The 26,109-nt window shown below is 51.5% G+C and overlaps 1 long non-coding RNA gene across 1 annotated transcript; it reads right to left on the reverse strand.

Moving 5' to 3' along the window:
• Positions 1-22,961: 22,961 nt before the first annotated feature.
• Positions 22,962-23,360, reverse strand: LOC121108420. Its single transcript, XR_005842926.1, has 3 exons — positions 23,303-23,360; positions 23,101-23,202; positions 22,962-23,021 (listed from the first exon to the last, which is right to left on the reverse strand). It is a non-coding gene; the product is annotated as an uncharacterized LOC121108420 (long non-coding RNA).
• Positions 23,361-26,109: the final 2,749 nt, after the last annotated feature.

Consider the following 26,109-nt stretch of genomic DNA (forward strand, 5'->3'; position numbering starts at 1 on the left):
TGACGCTGACCTGCTCCTGCATGGAGCTGCTGCTGTCGGGGCACTCGGGCTGTGCTTGGGCTGGGCTGCACTGCAATGGTGCCCCGTCACAGTCCAGCTCGGTGACTGTTGTTTCTGGCAGGCTCAGGTCAGCGTCTTCTGCACCGCCGGGAGAGATGAGGGCTTCCACCTGGATCAAGACCTTCATTCCCTCACTGATGTTATATGGCAGGCTCTCATCCGAGCCGCAGCGATTCGTGCTTCCTAGCAGCTCTGCATTGATATAAGCACACAGCGAACCATCGCTATACCCTCTGGCTCTTCTGCGTGGACGAGGGCTCGGTTCACCTAGGAAGGAGTAGATACACAGGCAAACAGTTAGTGGCAAACTTGCACAAGCTGAATGATGAGAGTGGATCTTGAGATTTGCTTATGCAGTGGCAGCAGGACAAAGCCAATAGGACAATAGCAACAGAAGGAGCACTGTCTCGAAAGGAACTGTTGCGCTTTTGTTGTTTGTCTTTCTCTTTTGTGTGGACTCCAAAGCCCTCGCAGAAAGCCTTCACTCTGTTGCAGTGTTACACAGTTTAAACGTGTGCCTGCTGATACAGAGGCAACACAGAGTCGCAAAGGTACTCTTCCTTCCATCCTAAGTGTCAGAAGGAATAATTCTGAGACATACTGCAGTGGTGCCCATCTCCTGTCTCTTTCCAAAACTACTCGGGGAAAGGCACGAGAGGGGTGTGCTCCGGCAGGTCCACATCTTGACTTCACCAGAGACACCAGATTTGGGAAAGAAAGACAGGACTGAACCGAAGATGGTAGGCACGGGCTTGGACACTAGCAGGAGGAACAAGCCCACTGCAAACATGAATTCCCTGGTGCTGACAAGCAGGGTTTTGACAGCTGGATGTGCACCCTTACCTGCCAGGACCATCACCTCTGTTTCTGAGGGCTCCCTGGCATCGCGCTGCAGTTGGCGTTTGCCCACAGAGGATGGTTTTCTGGGCCTGAAGCAGGAACACCAACTGCATGCTGGGGATTCCTTCACCCTGCTGGGTGGACTTGGTCTGGAGGGAGAAAAGAGGGAGCGGTGTGAGTCGTGCATGGTGCAGGGTGAGGGAAGAGCTGCCCTGAGCTCTTGCCAACACTTGCTTGTTCCTAGCACTGCCTGGTTCCTGCTGAAACACAACTTTGAAGCTCGCTCTGATTCACACGGTTGAGGTTCCATTCCTAGAGCTCAGTCCTGGAGTTTTGCTGGCTACATTCCCCTCAGCCATGCCAACCCAGATGCAGAGCATGCCTGATAGTTGAACCTCAGAGTCCAAAGGGAGGGGACATTCAGTACATCACCACACGCACCATTGCACTCCACTTGCAACAGTGGAGAAAAACCCAGAAAAGCCCACCCAACCAAGTCTGATAGGAAGCTGCTGGAAATGAAAGTCCTCTTTACCTTTCAGATGGAAAGTCAATGATTGCGTGGAATTTCCCCCGCGCAGCTGCGGGGCCTTCTTCCACGTCCATGTCCCTGCTCTCTGTCACAGCGGCAGAGCTGCTGTGGCCTCCCCTCTGTGCCTGTGCCTCCTCCACGGTGAGCAGCTTGGTGGCAGGAGAAGACACCCGCTCAGACTCGGGCCCTGATGAAGAACTGCACCCTGAAAGGGAAGACCACAGCTAAGACGGAGGATCAGAAAGCAGCGGTACAGCCATCACAGTTCTGGGGGAGGTGCCGCACATCTCTCAGCCTTGCTTATCCGAACCACTGGAAAAAGAGGAGGTCAAAACCCTTTCATCAAGCTTCACCTGCACGCAAAACATCACCATGACAGGGACGGTTTTCTCATGCTCAACTTTGGGCTTGGACATTCTCCGCATCCAGCCACAGGTTGCCATATTCTCATCTAAGCCCACAAATCTGCTGGCCCCTCAATAGCAAAAGCGTAGCTCAACAATCCTGGAGAAGGCCTGCATTTGATCAAGGTGTCTCATCAAGACAAAGCTCATGCAGGAAGACGCTCACCTGCTCCATCTCCGATGCCTGATGTGGAGCGGGAGCAGAAGAGGACGTCGGTGTGGTTGATGAGGAACTCCACCACGTCCGACTGCCTCTGCAGTTCCACGCAGGCAGCTCTTCCGCTGGCGCAGGCAGCCTCGTTCTGCTGGGATCTGTAGAAAAGGCAGATTGGAGAAGTCATTGACCCGAGATCGTTTCCCCACGTCTGCATTTGGGCAGCCAAAGGCTGTCCAGTTGGGCTCTGGAGACTTCCACAGTGGGCAAGCACTGATGCCACTGAAGACATTCTCCCCGGTGATCAAGGACACACCAGCCCCACCTGACAAAACCAAGAGAGCACAAATTGTCCTCCTCTCCAAAGTGTACCCGTAGGGAGAACAGATCTAAGCCTTGTGCTGAGACGGAAAAAGAAGTTTACCTGAAGAGGTTGGGAGCCCACACAATCGCTAAGTTCTTAGCGGGCATGTTTGTGATGGAGCAGCTCCCAGCCAGACAAGCCAAGTGTCTCATCAGGTACTCCAGTGTCCTGGAAAGCAAGAGCCCAACCTTCAGCACCACTGAGCACGCCGTGCTCACATTCACCAAAAAAACCTCACTTCATGCCACTGCTTGTTCTTGCTACGGAATAGCAAGTAGATCACGCTTTCCCAAGTGCCACGCTGCAGCACCAAGCCCCAGCACAGCACAGCTGCAGCCATCAGCTGCACCAGCCGTGCCCCCGTGCCCAGGAGCTGACCCAATCCATTCACCCCACACAGCCATCCACCACTTCAACACACACAGGCATCACGTTGCCAGCGTGACACAAAGCCTGCCATCGCATCATCGCCCTCTGAAGTGCAGCAGGGCTGAGCTCCCCAGACTGAGGGCAGCAGTTTTCTGACCTGTAGTGAGGCGCGGGCAGCTGCTGGATGACCTCCTGCACTCGGAGCAACCGCTCCTCATCGGTACCGGCACAAACAGCGTCCTGGAAGAAAGCAGAAAGGGAATGAGACACACATCATGCGGGTCAAGCGTATGGGGCTAACAGAAAAAGGGCCTCAGAGCTGCAGAGGGCACTGCTGCTCCCATCTCCCACATTTCCAGTGGCAGGATGCACACACCAGGTGTTACGGTGCACCCGGTGTGCAGGAAGCGCGAGCAGCATGTTGTACAGAGACACCCACTGGATGTCCATCAAAACCCCAACTTCAACAGAAAAAAGACCAAAAAAAGGTGCGCAGGCGTGTGTGTGTATGGGACAGGCCACGAAGAGGGACATGAAGGCCATTGCCTTGTGCTTACCGAGAACTTGCCATGCAGTTGCTCGGTCAGCAGAGGGGTCGGGAGCTCCCTGAAGTACATCTTGCACAGGGAGCTCACGCTATGAATGTCCCGGACGGTGAGCTCCGGAATCTGCTCCGACTCAAAGTCATGGCTGGAGAGAAGGACACAAAAACAGAGGGCTTGGAGAAAGAGGAAAACAACTCCAAAGCAAGACAACATACAGTCCAGAAGCACTCTTACCGCAGCTTCTGGATCTTGGACGCCACGCCGGACAGGCGGTAGATCCCCTGCACCACGCCGTGCTGCTCAATGAACTCAGCGCAGCTCTGCACGACCTGGGGGACTACAGAACAAGGGCCAGCGCTTAGCTGAGCTCCTGATTCAAGTCCTGCTTCAGCCGCTGCCCCTGTCACATCCCATCCACTAAGCCCAGCCGGGCTACTGCTTGCCTCCTCCGTAGAGGAGAAAAAAGGCTGTCGCAGACGGCGCAGACAGGCAGGAGCCGGCGAGGAAACTGGACACGGACGTGTTCTTGGCTTTCAAGAAATGCCACAACCTGCCAAGCAGCCTGCAGAAAGTAATTCTGGGGAAGCCAGAGACACTGCCACAAGTCCCATCACAGCTCCCACCGCAATGGAGGCGTGAGACCTCATGTCCAGAAGAGCTAGGAAACTGACGCACTACACTCTCTTGGGCCAAAAGGCTTCCTTTGTTTTCAGGCTAGCATGGCATTGGCTTACACCTTTGGCTTTAAGCAAATACAAGTGTGCCAGCCTCCTGTGAGCATTAGCCTCAGCTTCCCTTGCAGCCATCAACTCCCATTTCACGTTTCTCCACCGCTATCAACCTGCCCCTTGCTAGACATGATCTCCCTTTCTTTCATCTTTACATGCCCAACAGAGAGGAAGCTCTCAGGAACGGGCTGTTCCTTACCATCACGGCCAGAGTGGAGAAGATGCTCTCCCAGGTCACAGCCAAACACCCCTTCCTTCTCCTTCTCCAGCTCCATCTCCCGCTGCTTCGGTTCCTGTGGGCGGGCCTTCACGAAGGAACAAAGGAAGCTGAGGAGCTTGCCACGCTTCTTTGGCACTGCACAACAAAAGGAAGAAACCAGTTCATTTCAGGTTGGGCTCAGTGGGACCAGGCTGAGCGGAAACACATGCTACAGAGCGCGTCAAAGCGGCAAGAACATTGCCAACACTGCATTCTACAAGGATTCGAGCATTTGCCCAAGCCCTCATTCTCACTGCCTACAAAACAGCAGCCCTACGCCCCGTGGGATGCAGGAAGGATCGTCAACACAGAGGAGAACGTGGGATGGATCAAGGAGGTATTCAACACAGAACACACCCAGAAGAAGACTCCATGTGACTTCCCCGCGCCATCACATGTAACATCCGTACCTGGCTTTGGTGCTGAATTGATGAGGGCCTCGGGAAGTTTTCCACTAATGAGCTCCACGCACTCACCAGGGAAAAACCCAACCTGGAACAAGAACAAAAAGAGTGATGGAATACTGAATGCAGCATTTCTCAGGCCTCAACTGTTCAACCAAGAAAGAATGGCCTGCAGAAAAGTAACCCTCATTCAACATTTGCAGCCAGAAGACCTACAAAAGCAATTGACGGAGCATAAGATGGCTGTCCTCCGTGCTTGTACAAAGGACAGAGATGCTCAACTCCTGACTGCCTATTGAGCACAAGAGGCTCTTGCTTCTAAGTCACATGAGGAGACAGTTTCCTACCCAAGCCCAGAGCCAAAGGGAAAGTCCTCTGACAGCGACACAGGGAAGCTGTTGACGTCCAGAAGCCACCCTGTGGAGGCCGAGCAGCTCTAAGCTGACGTTCCTGACTTGACTGCAATTGCGCCCAGGAGTCTGAAGCTCGTGCCTACCTGAAAGCCATGCTTGCCTCTCCACCAGGGGCTCTGCTCCTTTGCTGGCATATCAAGAACGCACACCAGGTCTCCCACCTGCAAGACATTGCAACATCAATCCCAGCGTCAGCACAGCTGGGAGGAAAGCACAGCTGAAATGGCACCCTTCTTCTGCACTGCCAAAGAGCGCACAGCTTGAGAGCAATTGCACTGGGGCAGCTCTTCAGGCATTTCCCGTGGGAAAGCTGAACGTGGAGGTACAAGAGTCACTGCCTTACACACCAGACAGAATACAGTGCAAGCATGCCATATGAAACCATCTTTTAGACATGGCTGAACTCCTCCCTGCATCCAACCCAGTGCAAGTCCTATCTGGACCTGCATCTTCTGGGCTTCGCCTCACAAGGCATTCTGAAGGTGTCTGAGAATATTCCTGATGCATTCACACGGTATACTCTTCTGGCCGTGACAACAAGGAACGCCTTCTTTATCTGCTTACCTCCAAGGAGAGCTCATCCGCTGCCTGGGCAATGTATCTCTTAATAACATGGCCAGCAGCAATAGCTGGAATATTAAGAGATGACTCCTCACGGACCAGCAGAGGCTTCCCCTGGTTCTCAGGCTGAAACAGAGAGCACAGGCCATGGTGAGGAGCTGAGGACAAACAAGGAGGATTTCAGGGTGCCATCTCGATGCCACTAGCAAGGAAATGAAGCTTTTAAGGCAGCTCTTCAGGGACACCGAGAGAGCCGGAAGGATGCTCTCTCTCTTGAAAAGCAGGAGAGCACAACTGTGGCTCATTCTGCTGGCTCAAGGCAGGGAACAGTGACCAAGCAGAGCTTCACACTGTACCTCCGTCCATGCCCGGTCAGGCCCACGGCTGATCTCGCTGCTCGCGATGCCCATCACAGCAGGCGCGACAAGCTGCAACAGAAAAGAATCACATTTCCTGTGTTCATACAGCACTGGATTGAGAGTCTTCTTCAGAACTACTCTCAGTTGCCCACTGGCGGAGGCAGGTGTTCTAGAAACAACCACTGTGCAGTCTATTCAAACAGGACAGCCGTTGCACTACGCAGCACTGGACCAAGTCGCTGTCCCTCTGCTAGCAGATGGGGACTCTGGCACAAAGCAGCAGATGCATTTGCCCGCAGCACGCTGAGAGCGCAGTAGCAGGCCAGGGAGAGGTGTCACTGCTGGGGCTGGAGCTGCTCCCCAGCCCTCGGCTCCCAGCAGCAGCCTCACCACCAGCGCCGGCCGCAGCCTTGCCCACGCATTTCGCTGCCTGCATGCCCGCTGTGCTCCCTACAGCTGTCGGGCACACTCACACAGCCAAAGCATGCACGCCTGTGCCCCTGGCTCACGTTGTGCAGCTCTGCACAGAGTGGGACTAGGTCTCTTTGCCTAAGGGATTACTTCCTTCACACTAGCTGCTCCCAGCACTACAGGCAGCATCCTTGCGAGGGCTGAGTTGGAGGGGAAGTGGAGAATACCCACACGGTTTTTCCAGTGCCACACCCCAGCTGCACGAGGCTGTGTTACTACACACAGTGCGACTAAACGCGAGCTGCTGAACCATGTGGCAATACAAAACATGGCACGTACCTGGCAAGAGATCAGAACAAGGGAGAAGAAGATCCTCGAACCCGCAGCCGTTCCTTGTCACTTTGCTCTGATCTTCCGCGAGCAAAAGCTGCACCAAGGGAGCAGGCGGAGGGTGGGCAGGGGAGGGAGAAACAGCAGGTCAGTGAGCCTCCACAATTTAGCAAAGAAGGCGAGGGAAAAACCGTGGGACAAATGCCACCTTGATGGATGGCTTTGGAAGTGATGGCCTGGGGGAAAATGGCGTCTGATGGTCCAGATGAAGAAATATGATCCTAGGAGCTCTGCCAGCCAGCACTTCTCAAGCCCTCGCTGCCCACCCGTCTATCCCGCACCGTCTCAGCTTACCTACAAGGCGCTGCACAAGACGGGATGAAGACAAACACACTCAGTAGATGCACAAGTGCAACAAGCCACGTACTCACGCCGAGCTCAAGCGCTCCAATGAAGGGACGCAGCACGCGCTGCTCCTCCCCTCATTCTAGCCGCTTATGACATCACTAAGGGCCACCCGGCTGCTCCACCATGGACGGACAAGGTGGGGAGGCAAGACCACGTCACAAGACCACAGGATTCCAACAGGGCACCCCAGCGTTCGAGAAATCAGTGCGTGGTTGGAATTCCATCCCAGCCAAATCCTGGAGAAGCTGGCATGGGGTTGTCGGGACCAAAGTGCAGGACCCGGCGCTTGGTGCTGTTGAGCCTCTTGCTGGGCCTATGGCAAATCCACACTAGGGTCCTTCTTTGCATCCACGGGCGGCTTAGAGCAGCCATCTCTTGCACCTGGATGGAAATAAAGGAAGAGAAATACATAGTACTACTACTAGACTGCTTCGACAGTTTCTTTCCCGAGTGCATTTTTGCCTTTTGGCTTCCATGACGACCTCATTTCCTCCTCCTTTTCTTTGGGGGGAAGCTGCCCCCAGTGCCTGAGCTTCACAAGATAGCGTGAAACATGACACTAAGACAAACGCTTGCCCTGGGTGCAGGGTGGCTGTGCTTTGCCAGGCATATAAAGGAGGGTAGGGCTAGGAAACGCCACGTGGCAGCCCCAAGCCTTGGGGGTCTTGCCAAGTCTGCATTCAGTCACTGTGGCCACAGCTGCTGCCTCACTGCCAGAACGTATCCGAGGATACAGATGGACGCAGGCACTCCTGCTCCTTCTGCAAAGCCCTCCTCTGCACAGCCCGTTAGCTGCTGATCACTGCTACGCCAACCGGGCTCCCCTTTACAGCAGCCTTGGGATAAACACGATTGTACTCTTCCGTGCAGCAGCAAGCTCCAGGGATGAAGCAGCACAGAGGAAACCAACAGAATCTACTGCTGCTGAATCCACCAGCTCCTTCTGCCCACCAAGAGTAATACCAAAGCACAGAACACAAGTGGGATAAGCGCATCTCGCACACGGACAAAGGGAATCAAAACAGCTCCTTCGAGAAGAGCTCGTTGGGTAAACCCAGCCTCAGAGACACAAATGCATCTGGTTCCAGTAAATATTTCGGCACCTTGTTGATGAAACGCTGTTCTGTTGCTTGGAGAGCACGAAGCATGCTGTGTTGACACGCACAGCAGCGCGATGCCCAAGCTGAGCACGCAAACCTCCCCAGCACCCCTGGCCAATGCTGCCAGGGAAATGCACGACCTGCAGCCCCACACGGCTCGCTGCACGGACACTGGGGGGCTGTCTTAGTCTCAGGTGGGATCCATTTTTCTTCAGTGTCTGCTATGATGCTATGACAGTGAGAACACTCTCGTGTTTATAGTTTCTGAGAAGCAGACCTGGACAGAGCCAAGGCCGTTCTCAGCAAAGCTCTCAAGAAGGAGCTGGGAGGAAACCAAATGAGGACAGCTGATGTTAACGGGCCAAAGGGATATTCCATACCATATGACATCAGGTGGAAGGGGTTATGGACGAGGTGGGAGCTCATCTCACTCTCTTCCTCTGCTTGCCCATTGCTTGGGAGGTGCTGAGCCACTGCTTCTACATCACTTCTTACATACATTCATATATATATGTGTGTGTGTGTGTGTGCGTGCATCCATTACTTCTGTCCTTTTCTCTACCTTTGGAAAGAGATTTCTCTCAACATATGAGTTCCACCTTCTTTTTTTTCCCCCAAAATTCTCTCCCCCATCCCACCGGGAAGGGGGGAGTAAGCAAAGGACTCTGTGGTGCTCCACCACACGAGGGCTGCAAAGCAATGGCAGCAGACGTGCAGTGCACTGTCATAAGTGCACATGTACATAAGCAGATGCTCTCATCCACACGTGCAAATCTGGGGGCGAGGAATAAAAGGCTCGCTGGGCCATGGGCAAAGCAGGGAGCAGATGATAGGCAGGAAACAGGAAGGAGTTCAAGACCAGCTCTCCTACACCAAAGACAGGGAGAGCTGAGTCAGCACCACGGGGGAACTTACGACAAAGCTTGAGAGCTTACAGAGACCTGAGGTTGCCAAAGGAGGCCGCCAGGGTAACTCTCACCAGTCTTTTGCAGGGCTCTCACGGATGCTTGCAATGCTGACTTCCACTGCCTATGGCATTGGTAGAAAGCCCAGGTGGCAAATGCTCAATTGGTCTGGGTAACGCTTCTATGCTTCCACGGCTAGGACTGAAACAAAAGGAAAAAAAAAAGCATGCAGCCCTATGAAATTTGTCTCTCTACTGCTGCTGTCAGCGTGACATCTACGATGAGCATTACGCGTCCCTGCACCCGACTGAAGATTCATCCAAGTCTGTGGGCACTGTTACCAGCAGTTCCCAGAACATCTTGCACCACAAAATGCAGCACGCTCCTTTTTTGCACAGGCCCCTCGTTTCTCTCATCAGCCTCAGATTCACTCCACTTCAAATACACCCATCAGAACAGCCCTTCCGTTCTGCTGAGGTAGGAATCCACTGCTGGGATGTCCCCCACTCCCGTTCCCCGCTATGTCCAGCACCGGGGGGGAGAGGAGGAGCAACTGCCATCACCTACCCAGACTTCTTGCAGGGCCTTCCAGACGCTCTCACATCACAGGGAGAAGCGGCACAGCTCTCGTGGCACAAAGCTCAGAGAAGGCTGCAGAAATCAAGGTTGCCGCCAAGGTGCTGCTTTCAAACAACAGGACTTAGCGGGCACGAGACGGGAAAGACAAGGTTCTGGTTCAGAAGCCTCCAATCCCCGTGGATGTGGCTGTCTGCAAAGACCACAGCTGCCTGCTTTCCAGCAGGGGGACGCTCACCCAGCAAAGCACTCACCCAGCAGATGCCTCTCCTACAGTCACAGCATCAGCAAGGTAGGAAAAGACCTCTGAGATCATCCAGTCCAACCACCTACCTACCACCACCATTTCCTTCCCACTAAGCCACGTCCCTCACTACAACATCCAGTGTCCCTTGAACACCCGCAGGGACAGGAACTCTATCACCTCCCCAGGCAGCCCGCTCCAGCGGCTGACCACCCACTGGGAGAAGTTGTACTTCCCATCCAACCTCACTCTCCCCTCATGCAACCTGAGGCCATTCCTTCTAATCCTAGCACTAGTTCCACGGGAGAAGAGGACCACCCCCACCTCAACACAACCTCTCGTCACGTAACTGGACAGAGGGAGAAGGTCTTCCCTGTGCCTCCTCTTCTCCACACTAAGGAATCCCATTTCCCCCAGCCGCTCCCCATCACACTTGTGCTCTACACCCCTCACAGCTTCATTGCGCTTCTCTGGACACACTGCAGGCTTTCAGGGTCCCCCTTCTAGTCAGGGGCCCAGAACTGAACACACTACTCAAGGAGAGGACTCACCAGTGCTGAGTGCAGTACAGTGGCGATGATCACTTCCCTGCTCCTGCTGCCTCCGGCCCTTTGCAGTGCACTTCCACTCTAAACCGTTCCTTCTGCGCTACTGCTCGGATCCTCCCTTAGGGCTGGAGCTCAAGAGGTCAACACAACAAAGAACACAACGTGCAACTGGAAGGCATGTCTCAAAGCCTGAAGAGTGAGAACGGGACCCTGCAGTTAGAGACTCTGAGAAGGGCCTCACAGGATGCCTGGGGAAGGGGACCTGCAAGTCGGACGCAAGGGAAGAGCAACAGCTCTCCCGCCTTTCTCTGGAAACAGCGAGATAGGAGTGGGAGTTCTAGGTTGTGTAATTGTTATCACCATCTGCTGAGTGTTCCGTACCGTGGATCTAATCATTTCAGGTCCAGCGGACTTTCCGAGAAACCTGAAAGCTTACTGACTCATGTACTAGCCTTATGAAGATGCCAGCTAAAAGACGTCGTCAGCATTGTGGACTACATTGAAACCATGGCTTTTGTTCTAAAGATCAGAGTGACTGTGGTGTGAGTGAGATGCGTTCCTTGCAGGGAATGAGTGTCAGCCTGTTTGCATAGTACTGTCTTCTGATTGCGGGGAAGCGTGTCAAGGAAGGTGGTCAGGCTTCTGTGAGACCTGTGAGATCCAAGTGTTCACATCTGAACAAGATCAGCAGGCGGTGTCCAGGGTTGCCTGTGGAAACTCTGAGGAAATGAGGAATCAAGAAGAATTTGGTCAACATCGTGGGAGGCTCCCAGGGGAAGGAAATTCCCAAAGAAGCCCCGTTGGGATGTGCACTGGCACACTGGTGGGATACTGCAGGGGAACCTGGAGGCACCCTGAGGAAGGAAACTCTCATCAAGTATTGCAATCAGTGGTGCTTAATGTGGAAGTTAGAAGATGATGAGAAGCGGCATCGGAAGGGGACCCGTAACTATCATACCTTCTTACAGTTCCTGTTTTTCTTAAGGAAGGAAGGTCCATGAAGTAACACGACCAGTTGTTAGAATGGAGTGCTCTAATCCCGAGACTAAGTACTGGGTGTTTATGGACACTGAAGAACTGTGCTGTTTGATTGGTGGGTTCTGAAGGGAATGGGACAAACGGTTTTGATGGCAGAAGTAAGTGTAATTGCTAGTGGGAAACAGAAGCATGACTGAGGGTATGTGGAAGTGTAACTGAGGGGATGAAGAGGGGACAAAGGAAAAAGGGTTACAGAGAAAGTGAGAATATCTGCACTGGCAGGAGAGCAACCGCCCACACCCCCTCCTGACCCGGACCCACACAGAGAGTGGTGTTGTAAACAGCATTACATGCAAAGGGGGAGAGGTGCAGGGCATGGGGCACTGGCAGTGAGAATAGCCTTCATGTGCAGAGATCTCGGAAACCCAAAATTCCAGGGTTAGCACTGGAAATCTCCGGGGAGGAGGAGGTGAAACTGAAATGTCATGCTAGTTGTTTATGTAGTGATGAGAGTTTGGGAAGGGAAAAGTTGCCGAAGGACGCAGGCTGAGGAAGGCCAAGATGAGCAAGGTGGAACAGGGTGGTAGATCCAAAGAGAGCTGAGCAAGAGAAAGGAAAAAAATGGATTGAGGAACAGAGATAGTAAGGCCATTGGCAAGAGCAACAGCTGTTCCTGTTGCGGTGCTAGAGTAGAGCCGTAGGACACAGAGGTCCCCTCAGAAAGAGGTGGGGGGGGGCCTGGAAGAGCCCGTGGAGGGGGAGGGTTCCAGCCCTGCTGGACCCAAAGCACTGTGCCAACTGCAGGGAAATGAGACAGCGGTGCAGAAATCCAACTGTCTCTGATTGCAAAAGCTGAAGAATGGCAACCTGGGAAGTTATTCCTAGCAAATCCACCGGTGAAATCGCAGCTAGGAGAGCAGGAGAAAGAGGTTTCGTTTCCGGTGGGCACGGGTGCCTCTTACCGCCTGGAGACGATTTTGCAACACAAGTCGCAGCTACTGCCCAACAAGAAAAGGCTTCCCTTTTGGGATCAGTTCAAGAGAGGCTGAGAAAATAAGGAGGAATACATACATGCCTGTAGATGCCAGGTTCTCCAACACCGTTCCTCTTGCAAGACTGATCAGAACAAATGGATGCAGAGAGTCAATTCAATAACACTGGTGCTAAGGGTCAAACAAGATGAACTGATTGAAAATGGTAAGTCTGGCTTTCATGCAAACAGGGACAAACAGTGGGGTACCCCCAGAAGTTACAGAAATCTTCACTAAGGTATGCTTAGCCGTGTGGCTATCAGGGATGCCTAGTAGAGCCAAAATGCAGCCCAAAGTTCAAAGCAAGAGCTACGGCTAGCCCACTCAGGGTTAAGCAGTGCCCTTTGAGGATATGCAACTGGAGAAGGAGAAAAGTAATCATAGATAACTTGTGGATTTCGGAGTACTAATTGAATGTGAATCCAAATTCAATACTCCAATCTTGCCGATGAATCCATATGATCCATACACTTTAGTAACTAAGTTAGGGAATGAGTAGGTGGAGTTTGCCTTCTGGATGTGAAGGATGCCTTTTCTGCCTGGTTTGGCCAAAGGAAGCCTAAGGTGATTTGCCATTGAATAGGAGAGCCCCAGTCCGGGACAAAAAAGACTCCGTTCACCTGGACAGTGTTAGCCAGGGCTGTGAGAACAGCCCAAGGATTTTGGAGAACTGCTCAACTCGGGAGCCTGAGATTTGGGTTCCTCCATCCCACGGTGGAACTTGACTGCAGCATGTGGATGCCACAGAAACAAAGAGGGCTGTGTGCAATGGACTGCGAATGTGCTGAATTTCTTGGTTTCAGTGATGATCGACTTTCTCAACAGAAGGCACCAAGAACTCAACGGCAAGGGACCTATCTGGGATAGGAGGCTACAGCTGGACTTGGAACCTCAAGGACTGCCAGGAAAGAAGCCATCTGCCAAAGCCCTGAGCCACAAAGTGCCGAGGAACTCCGTACATTCTCAGGAATGACAGCAGGGTGCCAACCGTGGATACACGGCTACGGACTGGTGGTAAAGCCCCTTCAGGAAGTGAGGAAGAGTGGTTGAGGGTGGTGGCTGCACCAGTGCTCAAGATTCAAGAACCTCGGACATCTACGCTAGGCCAAAGAAGAACAGTTTTAATATCTCATACAGTGTCTATACTGTTTTGGAGGTAAAAGGGGGGCACTGGCTCTCACCCCCAGGGCTTCCTGAAATACCAGGCCATCCTGGTACAGCAGGATGATGCAGAAATAACTGCAACTCCTATTGTCAACCCAGCATCTCTCCTTAGCGGAACTCCCGGAGAACAACCATTTCAGGACTGCTTGGAAAAAACTGAAGCTACGCACTGTTACCAGTCGGACCTGAAAGACGAATCCTTAGAAGATGCAGAAGACACCTGGCTTACTGATGCAAGCAGGTTGGTGAGACAAGGAAACCGTAAGGCAGGATATGCAGTGACTGCTACTGACAAGGTCACCGAAACACAACCATGACCTGGGGGGACTGTCTCTAGGAAGCCTGAAATAACTGCCTTGACAAGAGCCTGACATAGACGCACAGATGCTAATTGTGGAGTTGGGATGCTACATGCTCATAGGACCACCTGAAGAGAGCAAGGATTGCTCACGCACAAGGAAAAACAGCCTGATGTAAATCAACAAAGAGCGTGGCTATCATCCATTGTCAAGGACATCAGAAAGGGAACACCGTACCGGAAAGTGGAGAGAAGATGGTGGACCAGGGGGCAGAACAGGTCGTTGAAGAGGGCTTTAATTCCAGACCGTCAACTGAAAATTTCTGAACCTGAGTCAAAACCTGTAAAATGTTTTAAAGTGGATAGCAATCTAATTAATGATTTAGAAGGAAGAGAGCAGGCTGACAGATGGACATGTTGTTTTGCCCTTTGGTATTTTATAGAAATTGGTTCTAAGGGAGGATAAGAAAATGTATTGGGCAAACGGACATTACAAAGTACAGATCCTAGTACCAGGAAATGGGTTCAAGTGGGCCTATTGGGAAAGATAACCTTCCAGGGCAACAGTGACAAAGTGACTTCCAGAAACCCCCAAGAAAAGGGGGGGATCGCTGGATGTTGGCACTAACTGATACCTTTTGGGGATGGCCAGAGGTATTTCCCTGGAGGACTCCTAAGGCTGGGGAAGTAACGAAAATGCTGTTACATGCTGTTAATTCCAAGGTTTGGGGTTCCTGCAGCATTCTCAGCAGATCGAGGCCCACATTTTTGCCAAGGTGGTCCAAAAAAAAAAAATAAGCACATTATTGGGAATTGATTGGCAATTGCACACCTTATAGACGGCAGTCATGCGGACAGGTGGAAAAAACGAATCACCTGATCAAATTACAGATAGGAAAACTTAGCCAAGAGGCTGGGATTCCCTGGCTGCAGGCACTGCCTTTGGCACTTCTGAGAATTTGGACTAAACCCCAAAGCAAGGAAGGATTAAGCCCACATGAGATTCTTTATGGGTGACCCTATACTGTACAAAAGGAAATCTCTGTACAGGTGGGGGATAAGGTGTTGAGTGAATATATGGTCAGCTTGGCAAAGCAATTAAAGAAAATTGAACAAGCAGTATTTGGTGCCAGGGCACAAGGCCTAGATGGTCCAGTGCATGATGTATTGCCAGGCGACTATGTTTATGTTAAACCTCTCTCTCAGATTCACCTCTGGAACCAAAGTGGGAAGGACCCTACACAATTCTCCTGACCACCCATACCACTGCCAAGGTAGAGGGACTTACACTGTGGATACGTCATACCCGCCTGAAGAAAGCACCAGGACCACAGCGGACAGCAGAAGAGAGCGGACCACTGAAAATCAGGATCCATAAGCATGTATAAGATTTTGATAATAGTCAGTATGATTGGAGCAGTAGTCATAGCTTGGCAAGAGAATAGCTACTTAAAAATAACTGATAAAATTGGCCAGGCTCTCAACAAATCTTGTTGGATATGCACTGCCTTCCCTAGAGGGGAGGGAAAAGTGCCTGTTTATGGGATAGTGGCACTACATTGGACCATTCCATATTGGGTAGAGCACAGAAAGTGTAAGTTTGGGATAGAAGACAAGTCACAAAAGGGACCTAAGTTTGATTTACTAGTTATTAACTTTACTAGATCTATCTTTGTAGGCAGAAAAACTGATGGTAAAGGTGGGGTGGAGGTTGGATGACGGAACTTGACAGGCATAGAGTGTAGTTGGGAATATGGAAATTCAGGGGTAATATCAGGGATCAGTGAAGCTGGAAGGTGGAGCCAAGGTGGGGGGTGTGATCCTAGAATCGATAAGGATTCTCACTGGGTCTCAGATAAGAACATACTCGGAATTGTAGAGATGGGAGCATCATTCACTCACCAGGAAAAGATGGCCAGGCCATGTCAGTTACCTCATGGATACTGGTGGCTATGTGGAGACGGCCAGGCACGAAAGGCATTACCTTTAAATTGGACAGGGACTTGTACTACAGGATACTTAATACCCCAGACCATGGTGCATGAGAAAATCCCTTGGGGACTCCTGAGGATCCCTTGAATTAGAACTAAGCATACATACAACCCCCTAGCTATATATAACAAGGGATACCACAGCTTTCTGAGAGCTCTTATCCCAGCTCTAGGAGTTACCCAGCTAGAAAAAGGTATAGTAAATATCTCTGCAGCTCTGGAAATCATGGAGAATGCCACAACAGATGCATTACGGGCAATCCAAGAATAGGTATCCTCTTTATCCAAAGTAGTACTCCAAAATAGGATGGCATTAGACCTATTAACAGCCAAGGAAGGAGGGGCATGTACAGTAATAAATCAGAGTTGCTGTGCTTACATCAGTAAGGATTTAAGAACTGAAACAGATTTAAGGAAAATTTGGGAACAGATGAAAGTCCTGCACAGGACAAGTCAGGATGACACCAACTGGAAGGAAGATTTACGGAACCTGCTTTCTAGCTGGCTACCAAATCTAGGATGGTTAAAGCAGCTCTTCCTAGTTTGTATCATCTTGGTACTGATTGTAGGTTTTACCTGTGTGATGATAAAGTGCTCTGCCTGCCTGTGCCGAAATACGAGAAAAGAATACGAGATATGGAAGAAACATGAGCTAAGGCAAAAGGTGGAAAGTGGGACCTATTTTGGGACACATAGAACAGATTAGAGAATCTAGCAGGTAGACGTCCAGCTAGATTATAGAAAAGGGGGGAATTGAAGGGCAAAATCAGGTCCCTGCAGTATAGAAAGAAGGGCTTCATAGCAAGAAAAGAGAAAGCAGCTTCACAAGGTAGACATAAGGGGCAAATCGAGATACTTTATGTAGAGAGTATTAGAAAACAAGGGATTCCAAGCACTATCACAGGCGCTAGGTCCAGAATAACGAGGAGAATGAAGGCCATAAAGATAAGGACTGGAGAACAGCTCAAAAACATTTGGCAGGGAGGTGATTAGATGTCTGAAGTGCAAGCTGAAACCAGTTCGGGGGATGCCCCCCCTTCAGGGTCACAAGTTTGCAGCGAGGAAGACTATGAGCCTTCGTGAGGAAGACTACAACCTTTCATCATCACGACCTACTACGCACGCGCAAGGGGGGGAGGGACTGTATGCTAATGGGCTCTCGGGAATGTAGTGAATATGTATCCAAATTCCTGTCAATTACTGATTATGTATTAGTTTGACCTATATCTATAGCACGATTTCTTCGGACGGTGTGCAAGTTAGGTGGAACAATCCCCCTTGCACCAGGGTGTACGCGCGTCACCAATAAACACATACCTGCTCTATATCCTTACTGGCTATAGGGTCTGATTTCCGCACGTCAGGGCCTTCCAGACGCTCTCACATCACAGGGAGAAGCGGCACAGCTCTCGTGGCACAAAGCTCAGAGAAGGCTGCAGAAATCAAGGTTGCCACGATGGTGCTGCTTTCAAACAACGTGACTTAGCGGGCACGAGACGGGAAAGACAAGGTTCCGGTTCAGAAGCCTCCAATCCCCGTGGATGTGGCTGTCTGCAAAGACCACAGCTGCCTGCTTTCCAGCAGGGGGACGCTCACCCAGCAAAGCACTCACCCACCAGATGCCTTTCCGACAATCATAGCATCAGCAACGTTGGAAAAGACCTCCATGATCATCCAGTCCAAACACCCACCTACCACCACCATTTCCTTCCCACTAAGCCACGTCCCTCACTACAACATCCAGTGTCCCTTGAACACCTGCAGGGACAGGAACTCTATCACCTCCCTGGGCAGCCCGCTCCAGCAGCTGACCACTCACTGGGAGAAGTTCTTCTTCACATCCAACCTCAATCTCCCCTCAGGTAACTTGAGGCCATTCCCTCTAGTCCTAGCACTAGTTCCATGCGAGAAGAGGACCACCCCCACCTCAACACAACCTCTCGTCCGTCACGTAATTGGACAGAGGGAGAAAGTCTTCCCTCAGCCTCCTCTTCTCCACACTAAGGAATCCCACTTCCCCCAGCCGCTAACCATCACATTTGTGCTCTACACCCCTCACAGCTTCATTGCGCTTTTCTGGACACACTGCAGGCTTTCAGGGTCCCCCTTCTAGACAGGGGCCCAGAACTGAACACACTACTCAAGGAGAGGACTCACCAGTGCTGAGTGCAGTACAGTGGCGATGATCACTTCCCTGCTCCTGCTGCCTCCGGCCCTTTGCAGTGCACTTTCACTCTAAACGGTTCCTTCTGCGCTACTGCTCGGATCCTCCCTTAGGGCTGGAGCTCAAGAGGTCTACAACACAAAGACCGCAACGTGCAACTGGAAGGCATGTCTCAAAGCCTGAAGAGTGAGAACGGGACCCCGCAGATAGAGACTCTGAGAAGGGCCTCACAGGATGCCTGGGGAAGGGGACCTGCAAGTCAGACGCAAGGGAAGAGCAACAGCTCTCCCTCCTTTTCTTGGTAACAGCGAGATAGTAGTGGGAGTTCTAGGTTGTGTGATTGTTATCACCATCTGCTGAGTGTTCCGTACCATGGATCTAATCATTTCAGGTCCAGCTGACTTTCAGAGAAACCTGGAAGCTTACTGACTCATGTACTAGCCTTATGAAGATGCCAGCTAAAAGACGTCGTCAGCATTGTGGCCTACGTCGAAACCATGGCTTTTGTTCTAAAGATCAGAGTGAGTGTGGTGTGAGTGAGATGCGTTCCTTGCAGGGAATGAGTGTCAGCCTGTTTGCATAGTACTGTCTTCTGATTGCGGGGAAGCGTGTCAAGGAAGGTGGTCAGGCTTCTGTGAGATCTGTGAAATCCAAGTGTTCACATCTGAACAAGATCAGTAGGCGGTGTCCAGGGTTGCCTGTGGAAACTCTGAGGAAATGAGGAATCAAGAAGAATTTGGTCAACATCGTGGGAGGCTCCCAAGGGAAGGAAATTCCCAAAGAAACCCCGTTGGGAAAAAGGGTTAAAGAGAGAGTGAGTGTATCTGCAATGGCAGGAGAGCAACCCCCCACACCCCCTCCCGCCCTGGACCCACACAGAGAGTGCTGTTGTAAATAGCGTTACTTGCAAAGGGGGGGAGGTGGAGAGGATGGGGCACTGGCAGTGAGAATAGCCTTCATGTGCAGAGATCTCGGAAACCCAAAATTCCAGTGTTAGCACTGGAAATCTCCGGAGAGGAGAGGAGGAGGTGAAACTTAAATGTCATGCTAGTTGTTTATGTAGTGATGAGACTTTGGGGAAAAGCTGCAGAAGGATGTAGGCTGAGGAAGGCCAAGATGAGCAAGGTGGTAGATCCAAAGAGAGCTGAGCAAGAGAAAGGAAAAAAATGGATTGAGGAACAGAGATAGTAAGGCCATTGGGAAGAGCAACAGCTGTTCCTGTTGCGGTGCTAGAGAAGAGCCCAAGGACACAGAGGTCCCCTCAGAAAGAGGGACGGGGGGGGCCTGGAAGAGCCCGTGGAGGGGGAGGCTTCCAGCCCTGCTGGACCAAAAGCACTGTGCCAACTGCAGGGAAATGAGACAGCGGTGCACAAATCCAACCGTCTCTGATTGCAAAAGCTGAAGAATGGCAACCTGAGAAGTTATTCCTAGCAAATCCACCGGTGAAATCGCAGCTAGGAGAGCAGGAGAAAGAGGTTTCGTTTCCGGTGGGCACGGGTGCCTCTTACCTCCCATAGATGATTTTGCAACACAAGTCGCAGCTACTGCCCAACAAGAAAAGGCTTCCCTTTTGGGATCAGTTCAAGAGAGGCTGAGAAAATAAGGAGGAATACATACATGCCTGTAGATGCCAGGTTCTCCAAAACCGTTCCTCTGGCAAGACTGATCAGAACAAATGGATGCAGCGAGTCAATTCAATAATACTGGAGCTAAGGGTCAAACAAGATGAACTGACTGAAAATGGTAAGTCTGGCTTACATACAAACTGGGACAAACAGTGGTGTACCCCCAGAAGTTACAGAAATCTTCACTAAGGTAAGCGTGGCTACCATCCATTGTCAAGGACATCAGAAAGAGAACACCGTACCGGAAACTGGAGAGAAGATGGTGGATCAGGGGGCAGAGCAGGTCGTTGAAGAGGGCTTTAATTCCAGACCGTAAACAGAGGTTACAAAGCACGATCCTAGTACCAGCAAAGGGCTACAAGTGGGCCTATTGGGAAAGGGAACCTTCCAGGGCAACAGTGACAAAGTGACTTCCTGAAACCCCCAAGAAAAGGGCGGGATCGCTGGATGTTGGCACTAACTGATACCTTTTGGGGATGGCCAGAGGTATTTCCCTGGAGGACTCCTAAGGCTCGGGAAGCAACGAAAATGCTGTTACATGCTGTTTATTCCAAGGTTCAGGGCTCCTGGAGCAATCTCAGCAGATAGAGGCCCACATTTTTGCCAAGGTGGTCCAACAAAGAAGCACATGACTGGGAACTGATTGACTGGAGCACTGACGCTCCAGTGCACCATGTATTGCCAGGCGACCGTGTTTACGTACAATCTCCCTCAGATGTACCTCTGGAACCAAAGTGGGAAGGACCCTACCAACTTCTCCTGACCACCCACACCACGGCCAAGGTAGAGGGGCTTACACCGTGGATACATCATACCTGCCTGAAGAGAGCACCAGGACCACAGTGGACAGCACAAGAGAGAGGACCACTGAAAATCAGGATTCGAAAGCACGGAGAAGAGTTTCAGAATGGTCAGTATGAGGGGGGTAGTAGTCACAGCTTGGCAAGAGAAGAGCTACTTCCGAAGAACTGAGAAAATGGGCCAGGCTCTCAACAAATCTTCTTGGATATGCAGTGCCCTCCCTAAAGGGGAGGGAAAGGTGCCCCTTTATGGGATAGTGGCACTACATTGGACCGTTCCACATTGGCTAGAGCACGGAAAGTGTAAGTTTGGGATAGAAGACAAGCCACAAAAGGGACCTACATTGCATTGACTAGTTACTAACTCTACTAGGTCTATCTCTGCAGACAGAAAAACTGACGGTAAAGGTGGGGTGGGGGTTGGCTGACAGAACTTGACAGGCATAGGGTGTAGTAGCGGGTGGAACCAAAGTGTGGGGTGTGATCCTAGAATCGATAAGGAGTCACACTGGCTCTCAGATAAGAACATACTCGGAATTGTAGGGATGGGAGCATCGTTCACTCTTCAGGAAAAGATGGCCAGGCCATGTCAGATACCTCATGGATACCACATGGTGGTTATGTGGGGACGCTCAGGCACGGAATGCAGTACCTTTACACTGGACAGGGACTTGCACTACAGGATACTTAATAGCCCAGACCATGGTGCGTGAGGAGATCCCTCGGGGACTCCTGAGGACCCTTGGGATTCAAACGAAGCGTACATACAACCCCCTAGCTATATAGAACAAGGGATACCACCGCTTTCCGAGAGCCCTTATCACGGCTCTAGGAGTTGCCCAGCTAGAAAAAGCTAGAGTCAATATCTCTGCAACTCTGGAAATGATAGAGAATGCCACAACGGATGCATTACGAGCAATCCAAGAAGAAGTGTCCCCTTTATCCAAAGCAGTGCTCCAGAATAGGATGGCACTAGACCGATTAACAGCCAAGGAAGGAGGGGTATGCACAAGAATAAATCAGAGTCGCTGTGCTTACAGCAAGAAGGATTTAAGAATCGAGAGAGATTGATGGAAAGTTTGGGAACAGATGAAAGTCCTGCCTAGGACAAGTCAGGATGACACCAGCTGGGAAGGAGATTTAGGGAACTTGCTTACTAGCTGGCTACTGAGTCTAGGATGGTTAAAGCAGCTCTTCCTAGTTTGCATCCTCTTGGTGCTGTTGGGAGGTTTTACCTGTGTGATGATGAGATGCTCTGCCTGCCTGTGCCGGAGTACTAGAAAGAAAAAGGAGATATGAAAGAGAGTTGAGGCCAAAGGTGGGAAGTGGGGCCTATTTTGGGACACGTAGAACAGAATCAAAATGATCTAGCAGGTAGAAGCCCTGCTAGACTATAGAAAAGGGAAAACTGAAGAGTGAGAACAGGAGCCTGCAGTTAGAGAGAGAAGGGCCTCACAGCAAGAAAAGGGAAAGTAGCTGCACAAAGTAGAAACAAGAGGCAAACAAAGGGAGTTTAGATAGAGAGTGTTAGAAAACAAGGGATTGCAAGCACTTTCACAGACACTAGGTCTGGAATAACAGGGAGGATGAAGGCCATCGAGATAATGACTGGAGAGCAGCTTGAAAACACGGGGCAGGGAGCTGATTAGATGTCTACAGTGCAAGTTAGTGTGCAAGTTAGGTGGAGCGATCCCCCTTGCACCAGGGAGTACGCGCGTCACCAAGAAACACATGCCTGCTCTATATCCTTACCGGCTATACGGTCTGATTGCCGCACGTCAAGCCCAGAACAGACACCTCTCTCACCTTGGGCACAGCTCACCAACCAAGAGCCAGGCCTTGCCAACTTGGTTGATCTGCAAAGGCGGGAGGGGGCCGCACATCACACCAGAAGTATCCATTTCACTTGCAGCTCCATGGAGAGAACAACACCAACTAACAGGCCTGAATGAATTTGCTCACAAGATGAACAATGAGATTGTTCTTCATTAAAAAGCACACAGAGATTCCTAAACAAAAAAGAGAACGGCAGCACGTCAGATCGGCCAAACAGATTCCTGTTCCTACGCCTCATCCTCTTACCCCAGCTTGCCTCCCCTCATCCCCTTCCCCTACTCCTCCGTGATGCCCACTGGCTTCAAGTCAGGTCGCAAACACATAGGACTCCTTCCACACGACTCCAGCAGAAAGGATGTCACACTTGTTCCATACACTCAAACGGACCAAGCAGTGCTATCACACTCAACACACGCAGAAGCAGTCAAACCCTGAGTACGTACGTCCCCTCCTGCACTACTGGAGCCCACAGCTCACCTTCACACCTCCAGGGATTTCTGCTCTTTTACACTGACGCAGCCTCGCTACAGCTCCATGGCGGTCACACAAGGCCTGCAGGACCTCTTGCTCCGCAAACCCCGTCTGCAGGCATTGCTTCATGAGGTTCACCACCTGCCCTCCTGAGCAAAAACAAGCACTGAGAACGACAGCAAAGCACACTGGATTCCACCTGGCCTGGTCCCCAAGCCTCAGGCATACCCTGCTACGCAGACTCATCCCCAGAGCCTGGCTGGACAGCAGCACATGCATCATTCCTCAAACGCCCCAGCCAAGCAGCAGGGGATCAAAGTGTTGCGACAGCTGAAACAAAAATGCTCGGGGACATTCCTGCCAGCACTGAACGTGAACAGATCTACCACTGAGCAACAGGACGTGGGACAAACAGCAGAAAACAACCAACCTGCACAACTAACTCGTTTCCGCTTGGTCCAGATGTCTGTATGCTCCCTCCCACGGCCCAGGCCAAGCTTGCAGAACTGCTCCTCCTTTGTGCAGGACGACAACGGTGCCCATGGCATGTGGTGGCTATGCACAGCATGCCTTCTACTTGCTTTTCCTCTCTCCGTCTTCCATCACCAAACAGCACCTCCAATCTCTCCCGGCTAAAAAATCACTTGGGGAAAAAAAGAACTGGCAACCTTGCTTTTAAAATTACAACTTGATGCTTTAAAGCAGAAGCTCACCTAGCAAGGACACCTACCTTAGACAAGCTCAATCTACACGGAAAAGTTATTCCTCTGCGTCTGCACACTTGGCACGCATTTTCAGCTGCAATAGTCAGCCCAGCTCTCAGCACAGCTTTACCATCCACAGAAAGCCAGTTCACCGCCGCCATCTTTTTCTCTCTTCTGAAACACTCTACTGCTGCAAGAAGCAACGATTACAGTCACACAATCACAGAACTGTAGGGGCTGGAAGGGACCTCTAAAGATCACTGAGTCCAACCCCTCCCCCCACAAAACAGGCTCCATGCAGCAGGCTGTACTGTAGGCATCCAGCTGGGTTTGGAGTATCTCCAGAGAAGGACAATCCACAACCTCCCTGGGCAGCCTGACTACATACCCCCCCGCCCATAACCTCCCCACAGCCACCTATAGCCCCAAATCCTCCGATGGCTCACCACAGCCCCAGAACCCCCCTAGAGTACCCCTCAGCTGCTTATAGACCCATACGCCTTAACAGTCCCTGCACAGCCCCCGTCACACCCATATCCCCCTATAGAATCATAGAATCGCTAAGGTTGGAAAAGACCCACAGGATCATCCAGTCCAACCATCCGCCCTTCATCAATGGTTCTCGCTAAACCATGTCCCTCAACACAACATCCAAACGCTCTTTAAACACTTCCAGGCTCGGTGACTCCACTACCTCTCTAGGCAGCCCATTCCAGTGCCTGACCACCCTTTCAGACAAGTAGTATTTCCTAACGTCCAGCCTGATCCTTCCCTGACGCAGCTTGAAGCCATTCCCTCTCGTTCTATCACTAGTCACCCGGGAGAAGAGGCTGACCCCCAGCTCACCACAACCTCCCTTCAGGTAGTTATAGAGAGCAATAAGGTCTCCCCTGAGCCTTCTCTTCTCTAGACTGAACAACCCCAGCTCCTTCAGCCACTCCTCATAAGGCCTGTGCTCCAGAGCCCTCACCAGCTTTGTTGCCCTCCTCTGGACACACTCCAGGGCCTCGATGTCTTTCTTACATTGAGGGGCCCAAAACTGGACACAGTACTCGAGGTGCGGCCTCACCAGTGCTGAGTACAGGGGAATAATTACTTCCCTGTTCCTGCTGGCCACACTATTTCTGATACAAGCCCGGATGCCATTGGCCTTTTTGGCCACCTGGGCACACTGCTGGCTCATGTTCAGTCTAGCATCAATCAACACCCCCAGGTCCATTTCCTCTACACAGTCTTCCAGCCACTCTGCCCCAAGCCTGTAGCGTTGCCTGGGGTTATTGTGGCCAAAGTGCAGGACCCGGCATTTGGTCTTGTTGAATCCCATCCCATTGGCTTCAGCCCAGCTATCCAACCTATCCAGATCCCTCTGTAAGGCCTCGCTACCCTCAGGCAGATCAACACTTCCAGCTAGCTTGGTGTCATCTGCAAACTTACTGAGGGTGCACTCAATGCCCTCATCCAGGTCATCAATAAAGATATTAAAGAGGACAGGCCCCAGCACCGACCCCTGGGGAACACCACTCGTGACCGGTCGCCAGCTGGATTTAACTCCATTCACTACCACTCTCTGGGCCCGGCCCTCCAGCCAGTTCCTTACCCAGCAAAGAATGTATCTGTCCAAGCCACGATCTGCCAGCTTCTGCAGGAGAATACTGTGCGAGACAGTGTCAAAGGCTTTGCTGAAGTCTAGGTAGACCACATCAACAGCCTTTCCCTCATCCACCAGACGGGTCACTGGATCATAGAAGGAGATCAGGTTGGTCAAGCAGGACCTGCCCTTCGTGAACCCATGCTGGCTAGGCCCGATCCTCCGGTTGACCTGCATGTGCCGCGTGATCTCCCTCAAGACAATCTGCTCCATAATCTTCCCCGGCACCGAGGTCAGGCTAACAGGCCTGTAGTTCCCCGGATCCTCCCTGCAGCCCTTCTTGTAGATGGGAGTCACATTGGCAAGCCTCCAGTCTTCTGGGATCTCACCCGTCAACAAGGAGCACTGATAGATGATGGAAAGCGGCTCGGCTATCACCTCCGCCCGTTCCCTCAGCACTCTTGGGTGAATCTCATCCGGTCCCATGGACTTGTGGCAGTCCAGTTGGAGTAGCAGGTCTCTAACTGTTACCTCCTGAATCGTGGGGGGTTTAGTCTGCTCCCCAGCCAAGGCTGCCAGGTCAGGGAGTAGAGAAACCTGAGGATAACCGGTCTGTCTTTTAAAGACAGATGTAAAGAAGGCATTCAGAACATCTGCCTTTTCCTCATCCTCAGTGGTTACATTGCCAGACTCATCCAGTAGAGAATGGAGATTCTCCCTGGTCCTCCTCTTGCTGTTGATATACTTGTAAAAGAGTTTCTTGTTCCCTTTTACCCCAGCAGCCAGCTTGAGTTCAAGCTGGGCTTTAGCCTTTCTGATTTTCTCCCTGCACATCTTAACAACTTCTTTGTATTCTTTCTGGGTTGCCCGTCCCTTCTTCCAGAGGAGGTAGATTCTCTTTTTCTCCTGGAGCCTCAAGAAGAGTTCCCTATTCATCCACGCCGG

This window comes from Gallus gallus, chromosome Z, assembly GCF_016699485.2.
Source record: "Gallus gallus isolate bGalGal1 chromosome Z, bGalGal1.mat.broiler.GRCg7b, whole genome shotgun sequence".
Taxonomy (NCBI): domain Eukaryota; kingdom Metazoa; phylum Chordata; class Aves; order Galliformes; family Phasianidae; genus Gallus; species Gallus gallus.